At 39.3% G+C, this 23,384-nt stretch overlaps 1 protein-coding gene across 5 annotated transcripts in view; it reads right to left on the reverse strand.

The window, feature by feature from the left end:
• ENOX2 (ecto-NOX disulfide-thiol exchanger 2) overlaps positions 1–23,384 on the reverse strand; it is a 1,066,406-nt gene that overhangs the window by 1,034,257 nt on the left and 8,765 nt on the right. The window lies entirely within an intron of this gene.

Genomic DNA, 23,384 nt, shown 5'->3' on the forward strand with positions numbered 1-23,384 from the left:
CCGCTAATCCATATACAAGCGGACAGATGCTGAAAGCCTACATCGTAGACGTGGCATAGTGCATTATCAGGACATACACAAATTACTGAAGCTAAACAAGAACAAAATGTTAATAGTTCAATTATTTACCACTGATTTTCATGACATGGAGTCTCATTACCCCTCAACTCCATTATGGATGAATTCACTTTCCTGTCTTGAATGACTACCAGTGTTTAATTTGAGCTGGTGGATTCTGGTGCTCAGCACCTAATTGTCAACACCAGCACTTATTAATTCAATATGTATTAAAAATGACTAATAATACCTGCTGCTTAAGCCATTCTAATAGCTTTGGGACCTAGAATACTCTTAAGTGTCACACTTACAGGAGCATGAGGATCAGTAACTGAGTTAGTACTGGCACTGGCAGGAGCAATATGCAGAGCAAGGTGGTGTCCTCTTTGAGCTCATTTTCATATATAATATTTGTTTTCAAATTAAGCCCTGACCTCTGATCGATGTGGTTCAGCCTGAATATCACAAACAGGTACTTCAGACCAGGTCAGGTATAAAAAAGGTACTCAGTACAAGGAAATTCTTAGGATGCAAATGTGCTTATATGTAAAAGGCAAGAGAGATTTTCTGTTTCCTAGGTATGGGCTCACCACCATACGTTAAAGCATTGTGTCAAAAAGAAACAGACCTCCCAATAATTAACATTACTGGAGACTAATCAAAACTTTGCAGTATCAGTGAAAAGTACACCGCAGCATCAATGCACCAGTAGTCAGCGCTGGGTTCCTTATATCAGGATGCATTAATCCCCATGGTTTCTCTGTAGACATACACATATATGGACGCACCCGTAGCACCATCGCACAACCTTTTGTCCAAGAAAAGTCATTAAACTTCAGACGAGACACAGAAAGGCATCATGGCAGTACAGTAGTACCCACAGGCAACATTTCGGCTGCCAATGTGGATGCAGTCAATGAGGCAGCTAGCAAAGGCAGAAATGAAACCGTGCCCGAGGAGGGATGGCAACCTCGACATGGCTTTAGGCCACCTTTACGTTATTTATTTGCTATGTAACATCACTTTATAAAATGTATACTTCATTTCAATAGCCTCCATATGCTGGCTGAACGCCTCATGATAAGTTGCCCAACAGAATGCACCTCTTCCCACAGCCTACGTCTGTATCATTGTTTTAACCCTTGAAGCCTCTAAGCACGAGACCGAGAGAGGTTGGGGGTTACCTCTATGGATGTTTCAGTGGGTTCTAGAAGTAGGCGACCCCTCCAGGCTCGACCCTAAAGCCTGGCTCTGGCTCAGTTTGAGGTCCTGTTGGACCTTCGATCCCATATTGAGCTGAACTTCATGTGGCTTCTGCCTACCACCCTCGCTTAAACCTCGTGCACAAAGGGCGTAAAAACAAAGCGTTAACATTTAAGGTAAACAGAAGAGAAATGGATACGCGTTTAATGACTGATTTGTACAAAGTGAGAAACCCTAAATTATTCACTGCTCCCACGCTAAACTACATTGTGTGACTTAGACAAATATTTTAATTTTACTGATCCTTCTTTTTCTTCACTAACCCATATGAGAGTACCTTCACTCACGCGAGTCCCGAATTTATGCTCTACAAAAAACAAATGGAGTTTGATTTAATAGACTATAGTGCAATTCTGTTTTCAAGAAACTGGGCCGCATGCAGGGTTCACATCTGTCTTGTCTCTTAGTTCACTAATGGCACTATCTCCAGGGTGGCAGTGGAGACAGGAATAGTTTTAAGTTCATGTTTAAAGCAACCACTTATTAAACAGGCACTTAATAAGTACTTCTCAGTGCAGTGCTTTCATGTGATCTACTAATTTAAAAGCTTCCACATGTTAAAGAAATGCACTTTTTAAAATTTTGAATAGACATTGGCCCCGATTTAGAAGTCAGCTGATGGGAATACTCTGTCACAAACGTGACGGATATCCCGTTCCAAACGTGACCGACACCCCGTCCATCGTAAAAAATCCCATTCTATCCTATGGGGAATGTACTACGGTGGACGGGGCATCCGTCACGTTTATGACAGAGTATTCCCTCCGCCGACTTCTAAAACAGGCCCTTTATCTTATTTTACCTGATGTTTGTTGTATGTTTTTCACGGCAAACATTTTTGGGGCTCGGCTCGTGCACAGGCTCTAAAAGCCAAGCTAGACCCTTGGCTCAGCTCTGGCTCAGCTCAACATGTTAATTTGTTGGCTCATCCATCTCTGCTGGGGTCAGTGGGTCTTGTCTGCAAGTAGTAGTATTCAATACCGTAGCATGGAATCTATGAGAAGATTGGTGTGAGAGTGTCAGAGACTCATATGTATTATACTTTGGACACTTGAGAAAACAGGGATAGTGTTCTGGACAATTTGACTTGCTAGTGTGTCCAGGGTAGCAAGATCGGCTGTAGGCCCTATCACAGCCCGTTACTGCAAGGGGGTGGTTGTAGTAGGCATCACACATTAAGTAGGCTGTGTGTGGAGCCCTATTTCAGCAATGGTCTTAACAAATTACATAGCCTGGTGTTAAGTTTTGTAGGGCTAGACTTCGTGTGAGGACTTTATCACCCGGGGTTGTAGAAATGAGTGTGGTTGTGTTTGCGAGTTTGACCTAGCAGGCAGTAGGGGGTGATTATAAATTCAGAGGCACAACAAACTGAGAGAACAGAACACCCAAATGCTGGGGGCTTCTACGTTTCTGTTTGTTTGTCAAAGAGCCATGAAGGTGTGGTGTTGTTTCATAGGTCTGCCGCAAGGACAGAACAATTTGCTGCAGCCGGTTTTCCCTGAAGGATGGCTTTGTGACCAAGGGCAATCATGGGTGTATCCAGGGTAGAGTCACGTCAGCTGAGAAATGAGCACACTGAAATGGTGTTGACTTCTGCGTTCCTGTTTGCCTGACAAAGAACCATGTCTGAGAGCCTGCCATGACTGATCTGGATAATTTGTATTTAATAATTGAATAAAGGGTTCTCTGGATGGTCTTTCTGAGGGTGTGTCATCTGATGTAGATTCTAGGTAAGGAGTCCCATTTGTGGGTCCATCTGAACAGAAAACCGAAGTGGTGAGGAGTTATGAGTTGCAGTCTGTTTGGCGAAGAGATTATAGACATGGTGGTGAGTTTGGATTGGAGTTTGCCTGCAAGGACAGAATCATTTGCTGAAACAAGTTTCTCCTGAAGGATAGTTTTGTAACCACAGGCTAGGCTGGATCTTAAATAACAAATGAGCTAGTATTCGGACACTGCTCTAAAGTAATACAGGGATTTTTCCACATACAATCTATGTATAATGCAGAGGGCTTAGTATTTGCCTTAACAGGCCACTTATAACCAGCATACGTGTGGTGATTGCTTTGCAATGTATTTCCTCGTTGGGATATGGAACAGCGTGGCATCATTGACATGATGTCACTGTGTTCTATGTTCTTTGCTAGGCGGTTATTTCCCTCTGTGCCCCCGTTGTTGAGATGAATCTTCTCCGTCGCTCTTGTGACAATAAATGAAGAAAAAGGAATCGTTTTGTTGAGTTCATTTCCCTCACTTCAATGGCGACGAGGGTGAAACTCGCAATGTACTAAATCTGGTCTCCAAGGTTTGGCTCTTCAAACTTCAGTTTCGGTGATCATCTGCTCAGTCCTTCTACCCTACACGGACTTCTACGAACTTCTGTGAGTTTGGCCGAGCGCTTACTTCATTTTTGGTTTCGTGGATTGCGGGGGCACAGAGGTCATTGACACTGTGTGCACTACGCACACAGTGTAATTTTGTTTTTTGCGAGCGTTTATTATTTATGCGCATTTTGGCACACTAACGAATCGGCTGTTGTCATGGTTTCGACACAGCGCGTGTGAAGACGCTAGCACAGCTGCGATCCGCCGCGCACAAACAAATCTAACGAACGTGTTTTGCCATTTTTTTTCCTTACCGTATTGTGAAGAGACTGTTGTCCAACGCCACAGTACAATCTGAAATTTCAAAGAAATAAACGACGGACTTCTTTTAAAAAAAAAAAAAAAGGAAAACAAAAACAGAAAATGGACTGACTTAATGTATTGTCAGTTCGGCCATCTTTCTGTGGGACATTAACATTTCAGTACTGCTGATTCTGTCTGTCCTTTTCTAGTACTCCTTTCAATCACTTTCTTTTGAAGGTACAATATTAAAGGCAACAGCGTGCATTTGTACATTAATACTCTGGTCTACTATATATATTCTGTGCGTTCTATAGGTAAATATGCAGGATGTTATACCTCTAGCGCCCTTTCTGCAAGATCCAGGCGATCCACCTCTTGAATGGAAACTTTGGTTACGGTCGTTTAAAGCATATCTGGGTGCCATTGATGGTCATAAATTCAGACCAGAAAGAAAAAAAAGTTTATTGTATTATTATTTGGGAATTGAGGGCCAGAATATTTTTGATCATCTTCCAGTCTATGAACTCGCTGTTGATGAGGAGTTAGATGAGTTTGAAATGGCCATTGCTCAATTGGACAAGTACTTCATTAAAACCAAGAACATTGTTGTCCACCGTTATAAATTTTTCACGAGGTCAGAAAGCCCCAGTGAGAGCATTGATACCTTTATTACTGCGCTGAAAGTACTTGCAGCTAAATGTGAATTTGAGAATTTCACTTCGCAGCTCATCCGTGATCAGCTGGTTGCCAAGTGTTCTTCAAAAAGAATTCAGGAAAAGTTACTGACTTGCAAAGATCCATCGTTGGATAAGGCTATCGACATTGCCAAAAGCATTGAATGTTCCATGGAGGATGCCAAACTATTAGAGGCTACCATGGCCGGTGCAACCATTTCAGGAGCGGTTGTAAATGCACAAAACAATAGCAACAATAAGCGCTTAGAAAGAAAACAGGACAATTCGTTTTTTAGAAGTAAAACCATTCAGAAACGTACATGCTACAGATGTGGTTCTTCCACGCACGTATCTTCGTTCAAAAACTGTCCAGCTATACAACAACAATGCAGAAACTGCAACAAATTGGGACATTTTGCGAGAGTGTGCAGAAGTGCAAAAAAGAACAATATCCGTTGTGTAATCAGTGGTGATACAGAGAATGTGGTGGAAGAACAAATGAATGAATATGTGTTAGTGGTTAAAGATTCTGCCAATTTTAACAGATTTGTTGTTGACCCTGATGTGGATGTATTAATTGATGGAAAAAACATTAGATTATTAGTAGACACAGGGGCTCGCATAACTATAGTGGCTCAGGAAAAGTACATAGAAAGCTGGAGTTCTAAAACTCTTTACCCTCCAGATGTTTCCACTGTTGCGTTTGAGGGTAGCAAAATTGATCTGATGGGTTACTTCTGGGCCTCGATAACTATTTTTGATAGAACACTGCGTGGTCAAATCTATGCAGCAAAAAAAGGGATTAATGTTCTAGGGTTGCTTCATCAGGCTGAGTTCAATCTAACAATCAAGCCGGGTCGAGACAAACCTGTAATGTTAGATGATGAGAGTTTAAGTCCAGTCAACTTTGTCTCCAATCCAGTGGAGGTATGGCAACATAAATTTACCAAATTATTTCAGAAACGACTTGGTAAGATCACTAATTACTCTCACACGATAAAACTCAAACACAATGCTATCCCAGTCAAACATAAGCTAAGGAATGTACCTCTAAGTGCGAGATCTGAATTGTCCAAGTTGTTAAAAGAAATGTGTGATCAGGGTGTGATAGAAAAGGTTGAGGCAACTTTGTGGTTATCCCCCATAGTTCTAGCTAAGAAAAGGTCAGGTGATTTGAGGATGTGTGTGGACTTGAGAAGTTTAAATGAGGCGATTTGGGTGGATAGTTTTCCTCTACCAAGAATTGATGACTTGATTGCGAAGACTGGCTCTTCTCAGTGGTTCACCAAATTAGACTTAAAGTCAGCATACCACCAAGTAGATTTAGATGTAGATTCTAGACATCTTACTGCATTCATTACTCCTGATGGTACTTATCAGTTTTGCAGACTACCTTTTGGCTTAGCCTCAGCGGCTGCAGCTTTCCAAAGACTAATGTCTGACATGTTTACGGACAATCCTAACGTTGCAGTCTTTCAAGATGATATTCTAGTGTTTGCTAAAAATGAGGCTGAACATGATAAAGTTTTAGAGCAAGTGTTGTACACATTGGAAAACAGAGATGTTACCTTGAGAAAAGATAAATGTGTTTTCAAGGTTGATGAGATTGAATACCTTGACCATGTTTTTTCAAGGGATGGCATCAAACCCAAGCCGAGTTTAGTTAAAAGCATACTAGAGGCACCTCCTCCCAAAACCAAGGACCAGCTACTGTCGTTTCTTGGGTTATGCGAATTCTATGCTAAATTTCTGAAGAACTTTGCCAAAAATACTGAGTGTTTTAGAACCATATTGAGAAACCCTGTGTTCTTTTGGTCCAATGAATGTAATGACATGTTTGAGCAAATCAAACAAGAAATTGTCAGTGTTCTGGCCTTACAGCCATTTTCGGAAAACAAGAACACCATAGTTACTGTAGATGCTTGTGAGTATGGGCTTGGGGCTGTCATATCTCAAATTTCCAACGATGGAAAGGAAAGCACTGTGGGATTCGCATCTAGAACTCTAAGGCAGGTGGAACGCAAGTACTCAGTGATCGAAAAAGAATTATTAGCCTGTGTCTGGAGTATTGAAAAATTTAAACAGTACTTATGGGGTAGACAATTTGTGCTGAAGACAGACCATAAACCCTTGGTAGAAATTCTATCAGGTAGAAAAGTGAAACGTTCAACAGCGCGGATTGCAAGGTTATCTGCCAAGCTGTTGGAGTTCACTTTTACAGTAGAGTACATACATGGTGGGAGAAATAGGAGGGCAGATTGTTTATCTAGGCTACCCATTAATGATAATGATGAACAAGAATGGGAAACTAAAATTGAAGAATGTTTCATTGCTTGTGTTGCTGAAAGCACTGTGTCTTTAGATGAAAGTGAATGGGTGAAGGCTGTACAATGATGATGAGATTCTCTGTGAAGTGATGCGTTTGGTCAAATCGGGTTGGCCCAAGGAGAGTGGTCTACCATGTGAGTTACAATCATTTTGGAAGGTATCTGATGAGCTGTCCATTGAAGGAGATAAATTGGTTAGAGGCAAAAGGTTGGTCCCACCAGAAAGCATAAGGAGAAGGTTGATTGCGGCGTCTCATATGGGTCATTTGGGGTCTACAATCACCAAAAGAAAATTGAGATCCGAATTTTGGTGGCCCAAGATGGATACTGAAATTGAAGATTATGTAAAGAATTGCACAAGATGCTGTACTAGTGACAAAGTGTTGATCACGGAAGGAACATTGGAGACTTTCGTTCCTTCTCCAGCAAGGGCTTGGCAGAAACTCGGTCTTGAACTTTTGGGTCCTTATCACATTTTGCCTCCCAATATGAGATACTTTGTTGTAATAATTGATCATTTATCCAGGTGGGTGGAGGTTGAGCCAGTCAGGTTTCCCACTACTCGTCTAGTAATAGAATGCCTGAAAAAGATATTTAGTCGTGAGGGTTTTCCTGAACAAATTCTAACAGACAATGGTGTTCAGTTTGTCTCGGCAGAGATGCTTCAATTTTTGAATAAGTGTGGTGTGAAGCATATCAGAACATCTCTTTACCATCCACAAAGTAATGGCATGGTCGAACGGTTTAATCGAGTGCTGGTAGACTGTATTCAAGCTTCATATAGAAATCACCTGTCTACTGATCAAGCAATTAAGGAATTGGTATGGTCATATCGCACCACACCTCACACTGCCACAGGGAGAACTCCATTTGAACTTATGAGAGGGAGAGTGGCATCTACTGAGTTGTGTCCTTTTTGGATGGTAAAGTTGTTCCATGGAGGTTGTGATCTTAAGGAACTCTGGCGGGTTGCAGAATTTAACTCCAATGTCAATGGTCTAAAAAGGGCAACTGGTAAAGGCAACAAGGAAAGTAAATTAAATGTTGGCGATTGGGTGAGGGTGAAAAATCCTGTTTTAGTTAAGAAAGGATTATCTAAGTTCAAGGACACTCAACAAATACGTGAAGTGCGGAAGAATGCTGTTAGGTTGGCAGATGGGAGCTGGTGGAACAATTCTCGCATAGCACTGGATCCGACTGCACAAAGTTATTCTGATGTGGTTGTCTCTGGCGGTGGAATTGTGCCAGGCATCAATGGTGAACACAAATGTAGAAAAATCACCAGAATATGCCAAACGCCCAAACAATGTCAAGACTTTGTTATGTCATAAATTACTTTATTTGTTCTCATAATTTACTTTATTTGTTCTAATTCAAAAAAAAAAAAAAAAAAAAAAAAAAGAGGGAAGATAATTGTGGTGATTGCTTTGCAATGTATTTCCTCGTGGGGATATGGAACAGCGTGGCATCATTGACATGATGTCACTGTGTTCTATGTTCTTTGCTAGACGGTTATTTCCCTCTGTGCCCCAGTTGTTGAGATGAATCTTCTCCGTCGCTCTTGTGACAATAAATGAAGAAAAAGGAATCGTTTCGTTGAGTTTCATTTCCCTCACTTCAATACGTTTTACAGGACAGGGGAAATATGTTCCTTTGGCTGGGTGCATAGTAGGTGTCCGGCTGATATATATAATTCCTCCGTAACATACAAGTAAAAGGAATATAACAGTAATCTTCTCTAATTACACACAGATACCATTTCACCTCATTCTACTAGAACTAAAATAAACAACTGCAAATTATTACTTAATTGCAACAACCTCAACATGGTATTCCACAACCATAAGCATTTTATGTCTGCTGGGATCAAGAAATCAGAAGTACTCATTCATACAACTAGTCAAATAGCTTACTACACGTTATCAACATTATGGTGGGCTAGGAAAAGATGTAAGTGGCCTACAACCCAGGAATATCACACCTTCAACTCCATCATCAGTCATTTATTAGACAATATTGGAAAGTGCAATCTATGGTAGTCCATCATCATCATCATCGAGCTCACCTATCAATGATAAGGAATGGAAAATGATTTTGGCCCACTTGGCCATCATCTCCAGTAATGCTAGATTTAAATTCTTACAATGTAATGTATCCCGGTCAAGATAACTGACTTTTGTCTGGAGTGAATACTTGCTGCCCTCACCACAGTTCATGGAGAGAGATTTGCTGCACATGATATGGAACTGTCCTTCCTTATCTTACTTCTAGTCAACTGTTACACCAGTGGATGTCTCTAGTATAGGAGGTCTGTGCTCTAGGGTCATTCTAACGCACCAAAAAAAAATAACAACCACCTGTTTGTTATAACTTACACTATTACTTGCAAAGCGTGCTATTATGCAAAACTGTAAAGCTAGCGTACACCCTCAGACATCTCACTGGCATCAGTTGGTGATTGCATGGGTGAAGAAAAAGAGGACAGCACTGAAAAGAGAGGAAGGTCAAGGCCTCAGAGCATCCTTTGTCTCATAGATGGGATGAGCTTTTGTTCAGTTTCCAAAGAGGGGCCAAGGACAATACCTTCCTGCCGTAGGCACTCTGCTAGCTAAGAGGCAAAATCACTGCCCAAAGATGTAATCCATATCGACTATAGCCAAATTACAATTGACAACTCACCCTTTGCAGCTCAAACAACACAACAATAAGGTGCTTGCTGCCCCTGAAATACTCCCTGCAGTCCTAATAATGATGAATTTGCACTCCATTGTGGCGTATTATTTGGGTCTTTCCGCCTTCCGGACTAATTCACCCTAGATGTCCCCATTGGTCCTCACTGCAATCTGAATGCTTTATGTTTCCCACCTACCAACAATAATTGTTATTTTACATTCTCCTTCATGTAGATTGCTGCATATGTCAATCTAGATGCTAAACAGCGATATCCTGCTGGAAAACAATTATTTCCAAATGAGAAATTTACAATGTGTCTTCCTTTGTAGACTATGTGATTACTTGTATAATGCAACAATGTTTCTTACTGCATGTATTACTACATATGTTAATGCAAAATACCCAATAACGAGATTACAAAAAAAAACACAAAAAAAAAACAGGGATTTACATAAGCATATGCCCCAAGCTGAGTTGCATAAGATCAATGTTGCAGTGTTCAACCAGCACCGGGTGTTCAGCCACTGCCCATTTTGTTATATAATTCTTCCAACTCGTGACTTCTAGCCCATCACCACTTTATGTTTGGCAACAACAATAGCCAAGTAAATTTTACTTTTATTAAGCTTGCACGTACTTAGTTCACGGCACAATACCACGTAGGTACGTTTCAGGTTTACATAAGTTAGATCTGTAATTATGGATGCTATTTTCTCGGTTATCATCCTCCAGAAAGCACCCAGGACTGAGCAACTCTAAACCATATGGTAGTAATAAGCATTATAGGCATCACATCTAGAGCATTTATGAGGTGTAGCATATGCCTTACTTGAGGGTCAATAAGGTCGGACGGGCAAAACTGAACTACAGTAATTTGAAATGAGCGTTTCTAGACACTACACTCTATACTCCTTGGTGAATTCCCAGTCTTCATCAGAAAGCTCTAATCCCATGTTGCCCTCCCATTGGGCCCTTAGGTCATCCAGATCTGTATCATCCACACCTCTCAGTGCCATGTACAGCTTTTCTTATATTTCCTCGTGTCAAAAGCAACTGCACTGTCTTGTGCTGTGGTGGTTCAATATTTTCACACCCCCAAGTACATCGTAGCATAGTCGTAACAAGGCCATACATGATATATGATTAAGATGGAAACAAGCCTGTGCCAGTATGCCAAATATTTTGGCTATGTAGTAATATAAAAATTGTCCATAGGACTCTTTCAAAAGTGATACCTCCTTATGTGTCTTAGAAGGAACCCTGTGTTACTCAGACTTATTTATTGGACGAAAATTAATTACAAATAAGAGACAAAACACAGGACACAATGCAGAAGCTGCCGAGGCTTTGTACTCTCCAGTCCCTTACAATATCATAAACCTTAAACACTAATGTGAAGTAGACTAGAGCGCCGTGACATTTAGGCCCTGGAATAACAACTGGGGCCATACCTCAGACCCACAAATGTATGAAACTTCTGTTCTTCTCTAGAGGATCTTGTTCACTGCCCTACATGTGCCTACTGTAAATGAAGGCTTACCTTTTTGTAAAACATTTTGCATGAAAGGCAATTCATTTTAATGGGTGTGATTACTGGGTCACGCTTGAATGGCATTACAAACCTGCAAACCACCTCCTGAAGCAAACTATAGTTCCTCAACTAACCTAAAGTTATGAGTACAAAGCAAGTGTGCCATCAATTCAAATAGAATGCAGGTGTACCCAAGGCCATGAGCAACTATGGTAAACAACAATAACCATAATTAATAGTGTCCAGTAAGCTATTGTTGATCCAGAGAAAAGTCCTTGTATTGGGGGGAAGGGGGGGGGGCAAAAACCAACCTAAAAGAGAGCCTTGCTGTCTTTCAAGAAACATCCTCCACCATATCCTTCACATTTGCAGACCTCTAGCATCACAAGATTCATGGGTCATGTAGAAGAACTTTACAAGGTGACCTTCAAACTGTATATCTCAGAGTATCTGACTTGCCAAGGAATGCAGGGGCAGAACCTGGTCCTCTGGTGAAGTATAAGCAATGGAAATGTACCACAACAAAGGATGTCTGGTCTAGTCAACTGTTACACCTTGTTCATTTTAGGATAGCACATCACACCTTCGTCAGAACACAAGTTTTACCCTTATGCATCCAAAGGCTACATTTTAGCATGTTAGTGTCCAGTTTGGAAGCCATGGACACTCCACAATTGCTGACTCCACTTATTTCTGGACATTCTTCTTAGATTTGGCACAACAATGGCCAGAACGCAGGTGCTGGTTTATTGGCCCATTGCACAGATGTGAAGATTTGGATAAAGATTTGACCTACAATCATGAACAGAGAAATCATTTGCTTGTTTTGCTGAATCACTGATGCAGGACAACATATTGGGACAAGTTGTGCAAATGTGTATGCAACTTTTATTAACTTGTGTTTGACATTTTATGTGCATGTAAATCTCATATGTTAACAGATATTTGGATTCTGTGGCTCTTCTCTGATGTTGGATATGGAAGACTCCTAGGTTAACTCAGCTTTATTTGCCTTCGTCATGCCTTTACCTGATGTAATCAAGGTCTTCCTGCATTTGAGGATTTGTTAGCGGCAACAGTGCTATCAACTTTAATTAAAAGAAGTTTATAAAATAAAAAGATGAGGTCTGGTTTATTGGGGTGTATTATGCAAATGTTATTCCACTAATTAAATTGTAACAATAACTAAAATCAAATTGAGTCTTAAGCCCACGGGCATTAGAAAGATACTTTTCTGTATGCTTTGCAAATACCTGCGTGGCTTGCTGAAGGCCTATATGAATATTCAGCTCAAATGAGAGCAGCAGGTTTCACAGTCTGTCTCCCCATGCTTTAAATTAATTATTTTTTTGGTTTAAAACTCATTTGCCATTGTACCTATAAAACAATATTTTCTACTTGTGCTCTCAAACCTGGAACCCTCGGCCACTTGTATATCACAATCTTGTGTTTCAGCAGAAGGCAATTGCAGGGTTACATCTTGGATACATCTGTATTTTCTTAATGTATATATGAAAGTCAATCTTTGAGTGCTGCATGACTTTTTGTCGCAAAGGGTGGCAAAAACACTGAATTAGTGTTTAGTCGTTTATAAATTTAGATCTTGCCCCTCAATTTCAAATCATGCTTACCTGAGTGTGTGCCCAACCTATTATAGATAAAACAGAAGAACAATAGTTCCTTGGTGCCACACTCTCCGAATCACAGCAATCTCCAAATCACAACGCTGGACTCAGCGGATAGGTGAACTAGACATGTCAACATATTCTGCTCAATCCATACAACAGAAAACTGGGATTGGCTAGCACCGGTGCTAAATAAGGAATCTAAAGCATGAACTTTATAATCCTAAACTCTTGGAATGTGGGAGGTTGGACTTGGATAATGCAGGATGGAGAACTTGCAAATTTCCTAGCCTCATTTAACATTTTATGTTTTCAAGAAAGATGGAGTCTGGAATCCACCCATATTGATGGTTTTGACACTTATAATAAACAAGGCTACCCAAAATCAGATCCTGGCAGGCCAATGGGTGAGCTGGCTAAATTAGTTAAAGAAGACAAACTTAAAAATAACTAGCTTCAACACCGAGTCTGACACTTTACAAGCTATTCAAGCTGAGGTACGGTCCAAGAACGCGGCCCCCTCACATTTTTTTTAAAAATAATTAACGTACACATTAACCCTAGTTGTAGTATTTAAAAAAAATATATCACATTAAAGAGCTAGAGGGATCACGAACTACCTTATTTCTCGACTGGTCGTTCTGGTCACAGGGAATTTATACTTTCATTTAATTAAAAAAGTATAAAGATATTGGGGTTGTTGATTGCCAAATGAGACCTGGGGGTTTAGCCCAGCATTTTATGAATTCCACAAATTAGGCTATTGAGAAGAAAAGCTGCTGATGTCCTTACAGGATATGAGCCTTATGGCTCTCAATGGGAGCTATCCCAATGGAATCCATGCAACATCAACATACTTCTCCACACTCAGTAATACTACTCTCCATTACGCATATGCTACTCTAAGTACAGTGTACCTCATCATCAGGTTTAAATTTGAGCAAAGAACAGAAAGTGACCATAACTCCCAGATTACAACATTTTTAAAATCAAAATCCCCTCCTGGATTATTTACATACCCTAGATGCCACTTCATCTATGGGTAATTTGAAGAGGCTTAGATGGACAGGGAACATTCCAGTGCTCACAAGTAAAAAAAGAACAGTTTCTGAAAAATGTGGCTGCTCATATTCATCAAACAAGCCACAATCCCCGTCTATCCTCAAATTTTGGATCAATTTCTCAAGCAAATTCACTGGGTACATAGCTTGGAGTTGGCAACAGTAAAGAAAATGTTGTCTGCTAAGAAGGGCTATATAAATGATTCGTTTAACAAAGATCTCCAAAAAAAAAGAAAAAAAGGATCTTCGAAGGGAATCACAGCGCCTGAGGAAAGCACCCTGGAGCCATAACAGTTTCGACACAATGAAGCATCTTGAAACAAAGAGTACAACTACCAAGTGAAAGGAGCAAAAACTGCAGCATAGAGTAAGTACTGATTGCTTTTGGTTCATGCTACTACAACAGGGAATAGCAGAGAAATGTGGTCTCTGATAAACCATTCTGGGAAGAACAGCTGTGTCTTTGAAAAACAAAATATAACGGAAATCAAATGAGTCCAGTTTCTGCAGATGCTCTACAATATTAGTACTGATTATGACCTGCTTCATATTTCTAAAGTGGTCCCTGGCACCGATAGGGTAATGCATATACAGGAAACATTAATCTGGACAAATGACAACCAGGTGAGCTTGATTATATCCATATGGAGAACTCTGAGCGCACCGGGCCCCAATGGGCATCTTGCTGCTTTGTATAAGTCTAATCAGTCTGTTGGGCAAGGTGGTTTAACTTGTTTAATAAATGCATTCACATCCAAAAGATTCCTGAAACCTGGCAAGGGTAAATCTTGCAACTTTTTTTTAAAAAGGCATCCCATCTGATTCTTCAATTATCGGCTAATAGCCTTAATACATGCTGAAGCAAAGTATTCTGTAAAGGCCATTTTACAACAGCTGTAGGACTGGGGCAACAATTTAAATTTAAAGCCCTTGAGGAAAAACGAGTTCCACTGTGGGATAGGAATTGAGCAAAACATGCTGGATCTTAAACTTTGATGTCAAAAGCTATTAAAACAAAAACTCTATTATACATAGCTTTACTGATTTCAAGTCAACTTTTGACAACATTTAAAGGCCGCAACTATGCCTTAAACTTATTAATTTTTCAATTCCATTCCACATCCTTAAAGCCATACAGCGCCTATATTCAAACACACGGGTCAGCATTAAGATCAGGAATCACGGGGCAAACTCAAAGAAAATACCAATATTTAATTGGCACAGACAAAACAGTGTTTTAGCACCCATCCATTCTGTTCATATCAGATTTGGCAAATGTCTTTGATCTTACAATTGGTGACACTTCTAAAATAGGCCACTTACACTTGCCTATTATGCAGTATGCTGATGACACACGTTTGATGAGCAAGAACCCAAAAGGCATGCAATGTGTATTGGATATTCAATGGGCAATTTGCAAAGCAAATTACTTGGAAATTAACCTAGAAAAACAAAAAGGTATGATTGTGGGCCCACAAGGACTCAGGGAAAAGGCTATGGTAATAAATTATCTGAAAAGTTGCTCTTGTCAACTTCTACACATACCTGGGCAGTGTTTTTGATAGCCGGTCATAATTCAATGACACAAGCCTCTTCATGACTAAAAGCCACTGCTTTGAATGCCGCATTTAAAAAAAAAAATCATATGGTAATCTGCAGGGTCATTCATGTGCACCTTGTAAGTCATCCAGGGTAAGTTGGAGCCGGTGCTAAAATACAGCCTCGCTATACTTCCAACTGGTATAGCATCAGGCTTGAACATATTGATAGCAAACGTCTATAGGAAAATCTTCTCCCTTCCATCGCATTCTGCTCAGAGCCAGATTAGGCTGGAGTTCCCCCTTCATAATTTACTCACAGTGAGAAAACTGGTCTTTTTCAAATTAAGGCATCAAATAAAAACTTCAAATCAAAACACATTAAGCAGGGATGTGGAATTCCTATCGCCTGATGCCCGGGACATATTGTTTGGGTTCAAGGGCAACATGTTTTCATGTTTATTTTGTCCTTGGGACAAGTAGGCCAAACCCCTGCAGCACAAACCCTTTGGCTGCCAGTATACAGAGAAGAGAACTGTCTGCAGTTGAGGTAATATGTGTTTATATGTTAATGCTGTTTGAACTTGTATTTTTTGTTCATTAATAAAAAAAGCCTTCATTATAGGGGTGAGCACTGTTAATATACGTTTTAAGGTCACACTGCACTACTGACAGTGGGTCCGGTAAAAAATAATAATAATAATAATAAATTATATAAAATGTGTACACACATTTGAAAAGTTTAACAATATGAGGCCAAGTATAATTCTCCCAGAATGCTCTCTGATTAGATGCAAATGTTTGCAGAAGCTTGTAAGCAAGAGCAGTGATTCTTTGCTTTCAAAATAAAATGTTCAGAAAAAATTAGGAAAAAAAACGTTTTAGGTGCTATATCTTTAAAGTGTAATTTTGTAAAATGTGTTGATGCATGCTAGTATTTCCCCAAAATAGTATTAATGGAAAATAATCATTTTCAACAAGATTATGGGGAGCATGAAAATGAACAAGCACTGGCAAAGCCAACCAATCTGACATTTTTTGTGAGTCTTTTGGTTTCGTCAGTGCGTTTCTTGTTTTGACACAGCTTTTGTAACATGTTATTGTTGTGGGAGCTGGCAGGTCTTCACCATTGTAACAAACAGTGGCAAAAACAAAAAAAAGCTTTTGGTTTCTGCCACCAGTGATGTAACAAAGGCCCCACGGCCCCCCTCCAGGGGCCCCCTCAGCACAGCACTCGCCCCGAGTGAGTCCGGAAGGGGCCTCCATGTACTTTGCAGGGGGGCCCCCTCCAGTTTTGTTACGCCACTGATTGTCACAGTAGTACCTGGCACTGAACATGACTACTTTGTGTGCCAATATGCTCCTTATGGAAGAGCAGAATGGGATCACTCACAGTAAAGCCAGCCAATAAATAGAGAAAGAAATAGAAGTTTAATAACAACAAAATGTCTTTGTTAATGCCAGACCTAATAAGGGACCCAATTCCTAAAGAAAGTCACAAAAGTGCAGCCATGGTATGTCTCTGAATTGGCGGCTTTCATAAATTCATAAAAACTTACAGAAGTGCACCAGAAAATCGTATTTCTAGAAAATATTTGTGAACTGTATTTTAGCATGAGCAAGTATTAATGTGTAGATTTGCTCATGTGAAAATCTATTGAGTGTTTACAAGTTCACTTTCCCTCCAACCTCTTTTTCCCCAACCCTGGAAGAACTTCTACTTCTGCCATTGTCAGGAGTAAATTTCCAACCTCTCTACTTATGGGAAAAGATTATAGAAGAGGTGGGAAAAGATTATAGAAGAGGTGGCGAAAATCCTTAAAACATCCAAGTTAGTCGGTTTGCAGACTCAAAAGGTACTGCAGCCCCGGAACTATTGCTTACTGCTTCCTCCAGCTCCAGTATGTAGATCTGCGGAAAGGTGGCAAAATAAGGAAATAGCTCTAGTAAGGATTAAAATTGCAAATATTCAAGCTCTACTATAGTAGTAGCCACGGCATAATCAGAGAGGCTATTATCAGAGCTCTTACACAATAAGATTGCTGCCATAATTTGTCACCACACTGCATGACACCAAAGGGACAAATGGATTTTTTTTTACAGGACAAGTAGATTTAAGAAGCAACCTGTCCCATGGACAAGTAGATATTTTATTAAACTCAATATCCCTGATTAAGCCATTACAACTAGAAGGAAATATCAATCAATTCCCAGGACAAGGTCAGTCAATGGATGCAGCTTCGTATGCATTCACTAAATTAGCTAGAGCTCCAGGATCATTGGCAAGTTCCAATAAGCCATAAACTTTTTTAAAAAGAGTAATTCGATCACCAAAAAAAGCATTGTTCCTGGAGGACAAAACCGCCTTCAGCTCGTGTTCTCATGCCTGGTTTGTGATAAATTACTATGTCCTGTTTTAATTGTGTCTACCACCAGCCGAGTACATCTTATACATGTGTCTGGAGTTTAAGGAAGAGAGAACTTGCCTGCTTAAAACATTGTTTAATACTGTGCAAATAAGAGCTTGCAGGCAGGCTATGATCAAAAGTACAGTGTATTAACATTCAACTCCTGTGTCAGTTTATCAAATTTTTTACGAATGTTGAAAAGCGCAAAAGTTTTTTTAAAACAGCTAATCGTTTAAACGGTGAGCAGCTCATGTTCGAGTGAACAGCAGCTCCAAATTTTTGGACAAGGAATACCTTGAATGAATGAACTAAAATCTTTATTTTGATTACAAATATACTCATAAAACCAAAAGATCATAAACAAACACTTACAAAATCATATAATAAAATAAAAACCACAAGCTTAAAATCCAAAAATCTCATCAATGCCAAAAGGCACATTGGCATAAACATTTTAAAACAGACATCATACTAACATAAATTTATAGCTATAAAATAAGAATAAAGCCTCAGACAATTACAATAAAAGCCAAAAATTCATAATCTTGTTTCAGTAAAGTGCACTCTTAAAAAAACAAAAAAAAACTGAAACCGCCATGGCAACAATAAATTCATTCATCATCTACAAGTATATAAAAGCGGGCGATATTGATAAAAGCCTTTAGCTTTAAGAAGAGGCAGCAGAAACTTGCTTCTATGTTGATCGTAGTGACTACAAAACAGTACCAGGTGTTGTAAGGTCTGGGGCGAAACGTTTTCACAAGGACAGATCTCGATCAAGAATGGCTCATATTGCCCAGGGGGGGAAACACAGGCTTTGTCGGACAGAGCATAATCTAAACCTAGTAAGGAGGAGTCTCTCCCATGGATTTCTGACAAAAGAAAGATATGGTTTCGGCCCAGGGCTAGTGTTTAAAAGCAACAAAGCCCTGGTAGAGAGACTGCCCAATGCCAGGTTTTCTCTACTCTCTCTGGTTTGCTGAAGAAATAACTCCTTCACAAGCTTTCTGTCTGTCTGTTTTAGCAATTTTGGGTTATAAAATAATTCAGGACACCCCTGCGACAAAGCTTTAGATCTAATATAATTAGGGCTCCCGGTTTTATGGTATTAATTTTTATGACACTCCCATCTGTATTTATCCATATTTATTTTTTTGTCACTTTATCTGTATTTATCCAAGTTTATTTAGTTTGCGGGGGAAAAGGAGGTGCTGCTGGTAGTGTTTTTCCACATTTACACAGACAATGCACACTTGCACTTGATTGTTAGTGAGAAATTATTTATATTGGCATAAATGAAGAAACATGATCTCTTCAGAAAACTTTAAAATAGTAGTACATGCATTTCAAGAGACTTTACAGACACTATGGATCTTTCTGATTTGTTCATGGAATAAAGGGAACTGAAAACCTGCATTTGCAGATGATGCTGATAGGATCATGAGATTAAAGCAAAACAATGTTTGCTATTCCTATTTCTGAGAAAGGCAGCATGGCATATCAATGATCTTACATTGCAGAATATTGTGCATTGCATAATTGTTGAACTCATCTTGAACAACATTCATGGCGTCAGTTTTTTAGTTTGCAAAAAAGCTACACATTCTGTATGTAGTGCATATATATCGGCAATGAACAGAATCACACTGGATAACCTTATGTAAACATACACCCTAGCAAGCATTCCATAAAAAAGCAAATATGACTGTTCACTTTGGAAATAACCTTTCATTTACATTTATTTCAAACACATCTGCTATAGGAAGAGGGAATATTTTTCAGTATTTTTCCATTTCTATACATAAATACAGACAAAGAAATTGTTTGCAGTCTGTATTTAAGTGTAGAAATCGGTTTAAACTGAAAACCGGGAGTGCTAAATATAATGAAGCCACAGTATTTTGTAGCCTAGCTCGAATTCAAGGCAGTCCTCGAAAACCTCTCTATTTAATGCAGTGTACTCCCCACTCCATACTGCAATCCACAGCATGATAGGGGCAATTTTAGCATAATCTTCTGCAAAATCCAAGCCCAGCTCCTCATGCATAAACAAACTCGGACTTGTAGGGCCCACCCCCAAAAATTTCCTGCAGAAGTAGTTTTCTTCACGCTGAATAGCCTTGCACTTAGAACAGCCCCAGATTCCTGCACCATGCAGTAAAACAGAGAAACACTTCAGTTTATATATCTGCAACACCGGCAAGACAGGTTTACTCCTAACCATCCGAGCAAATTTAAAAAGGACTCCAAAAGATTGATCAAAACGCATACATCAATTAGCAAGGCATGGGGTCCAATTATAATGATCGTCAAATGTAACCCCTAAGTAAGAGAAAGAGGTCACCCTTGACACTACCTGCCCCTTGATTGTAATGGGTCCGAGTCTCGGATTCTGCTTCTCATAGACTATGAAGTGTGTTTTTGAGGTATTTACATCCAGTTCTAAATCACCCATAATATCAACAAACAGATCCACCAAAACTTTAAACACATTCATCGTACGATAAAGTAAAACCACATCATCAGCATATAGTAAGGAAGGCACTGGTGTGCTCTTGACTTTCAAAAAATCTTTACCATAGGCAGTCAGGTGAGAATGGAGGCCGTTAATATATAATAAAAATAAAATTGGCACCGGGACCCCTGCCTAATGCCCCTTGACAATTTAAAGGCATCAGAACACTCCCCTGCTATACCAAACCTTAGTGAAGCATTTACACTCGTATGGAGAGCCTGAAGAAAGTTTACCAAGGGTTGGGGTAACCCAAGACCCTCCAGGATTAACCACAGCTTTGAATGATTAACTATCAAATGTGCAGCTTAAATCCATGAAGGCCAAGTACACAGCTCTCTTCTCAGCCACCACATATTTGCCCACCAGTGAACTGAGATTCAGGCACTGTTCCATCGTCCCCTTACCCTCTCTGAAACCGTACTGTGCCGTACAAAGAACATTATTCGCCGGTATCCACTCTTCAATACGGAGAAGAACAATACAAACCACAATCTTGACTGTGGAGTCAAGTAGTGAAATAGGATGATAGCAGCCTGGTCCTTGCCTACATCCCTTTTTAACACTGGAACAATAACTGCAGACTTCCAAGATTTCAGGATACCAGTTTGTGTAGCAGCTTTAAGTTCACCGGTCAACAGCTGTGACCGCACACTAACATTGTCCTTGTATAGATCCACAGGAACGCCATCTGGACCAGGGGCTTTGTTGGAGGGGCTACTCGGGATGGCCTGTTGAACACCATCCAAAGTATAACGAAGGCATACCGTGTTTGGCCTATTGCATGGGGTAATTCTAACTTTACATATTCACTTTTTCCCTTCTAAACTCTTTTGATGTTCATATGTGCTTTATATGATCTTGAGCCTACTTGATTAACTTTGTAGTTGCACTTTTTTCTTCCCAAACTATTTTGCTGCTTATTAGTTTTTAATATGGTCTTCGATTTACCAGAATAATCTTGCACTTTTTTTATCCCAATTATTTTTCCGCTTATCTGTTTTTTTTTTATTCTGTGAATTTAATAGTTGGATATCATATATGCCAAGTTAATTCTGTAGATAAGCTCGTCTGATGCACTCTGGAGCTAATGTATTAATTATAATAATCTTTCAATGTACTTTTTCTATTTAATTCCTTTTGCTGACTTGTTATTATTGATAGGTGATTTTAATAGCTCAGTGTCTTACCTGACAAATTCAATTTTGCAGCTCTCTGATTAAGTACCCACAGCTGTTACATATTCTGAAATTTTTTCAGGAGTTAATTTGGATTTGTTTTAATTACAATAATCTGTCATTGCACCTTTTCTATGCTAATGTATTTTGCTGACTTATTAAAATTGATAGGTGTTTTTAATACCTTGAGGTCTTGTATTACAAAATTCAAGTTTTCAGCTCTCTGATTAATTGCTCAGAAATGTTACTTGTACGGTCATGTCTTGTGTTATGTATGAGTTCTATGATTGTATTGCCCATTGTAAGATTTTATAATCAATCAAACAATAAACATTGTATTCATTCCCTTTGGAGCTGCTTATGACTAAATAGATACAATTTGAGATAGCCTATCAAAAAGCCGTCACTCAGTTCTACACACAGAATTTAACATTTCACACCAGAGCTGTTACATTCCACATATGAAAAAGAACTTTAGAACACTGAAGCAAAAATAAGTCCTAAAAACTGAAGATTGTGAAGTAGTTTAATAATACTGAAGCCTTAGCACAGGAGTCTTGGTGTTTACACAACGTGTTAAATAAAATACATATGTAGAACAGAAAATTCCAAAATATGTCTTACATCATAAATTAAAGATTGGAGCCCCTTTAGAAATTATAATGGCTGAAAGAAACCAAACAAATGATACAGCAAACTATGGTTATTTTTTTGACAAAGTTCAGATGGCATATCAGTAACAGCTATTTCATAAAAGCCGTCTCTGAGGACCCTCTATTGAAAAACAGACATGCTCTAGCAGTAAAACTAAGAGGAAATAATTTATATATTTTGTTATGAATAAAGCAATGCCTGTGCCACTGGAGTATCCAACAAGCAATATTTTATTGTAAAATTTCTACACTATCAAACATATATAAAAAAATAAAAAAACAGTTCATACAGTCCACCAGTGTCAGAAGTACCATAAAAGCTTCTTGAACGCAAACAAAGCAGCCTTCTGCATATTACAAACTTTTCCAAACGATGAACATTTACTCTACCTTATATACTGGTAACTTTGGAGGGCACCTTTCAGAAATTCAACCCACATATCACCATCAAGTCTGAGGTAGAAATGTACAGAAACAAGCAGTGTCTGGAGCAGACCTTCACACTGATTATTCAGAATTCAGGCCACTAACCAGAAGGAATCTCCCTTCCATTCACAAGTGGGCCTAATATGGATAATATATTAGTCAAAAACACACTTTGCATTTTCTTTAAACTTTTTATGACGTCTGACTTATGAAACCAATGAAATACAGGTTGGTATCTCAAATTTAGCAAAGCTTCCGTTGCTTCAAGAACTTTTTCTTCAACAAAAGTACATTACCAAAACAAATGTTTTTCCACAAGGCTTGGAAAGGTTACTTTAAATAAGGCAAACGTATTTTTGTCTGCAAACCTTTAGGATTAACAAAATAACTGAGCAATCTCTGCAATTATCCATTTGTTTGCTGTTGCCATCAGCCAAACTAGATTTCAGAACTTAAACAAATTACACATGTACCACTTCCTTGACAAAACTATCTAACCTACTTCACTTGAAGAACTAAGTAGTAGGCCCAACCATGGCATTGTAAGTTGGAGAACTTCAACTGAATACGCCAGCAGCCAAATTCTTGTATGGGATACATCTCTCTAAACATGTTATAGACAATATTAGATGCTATAGAAGTGGTTTCAAACATACAGTAATTTGTCAGGGGGTTTGGCAGCACTGCATGCATGCTGCTCAGACGATGGCAGAGGCTGTTTTCCTTGGAGTTACCACCAACTGCTTATAATACGTCTGGTACCTTAAATTGCCACCATAATGAATGCTCTCCTGTCTCTTCTCAGTCTGGTCCAATAATACTTTATTAAAA

The sequence above is a fragment of the Pleurodeles waltl genome, chromosome 2_1 (genome assembly GCF_031143425.1).
Source record: "Pleurodeles waltl isolate 20211129_DDA chromosome 2_1, aPleWal1.hap1.20221129, whole genome shotgun sequence".
Lineage (NCBI taxonomy): Eukaryota > Metazoa > Chordata > Amphibia > Caudata > Salamandridae > Pleurodeles > Pleurodeles waltl.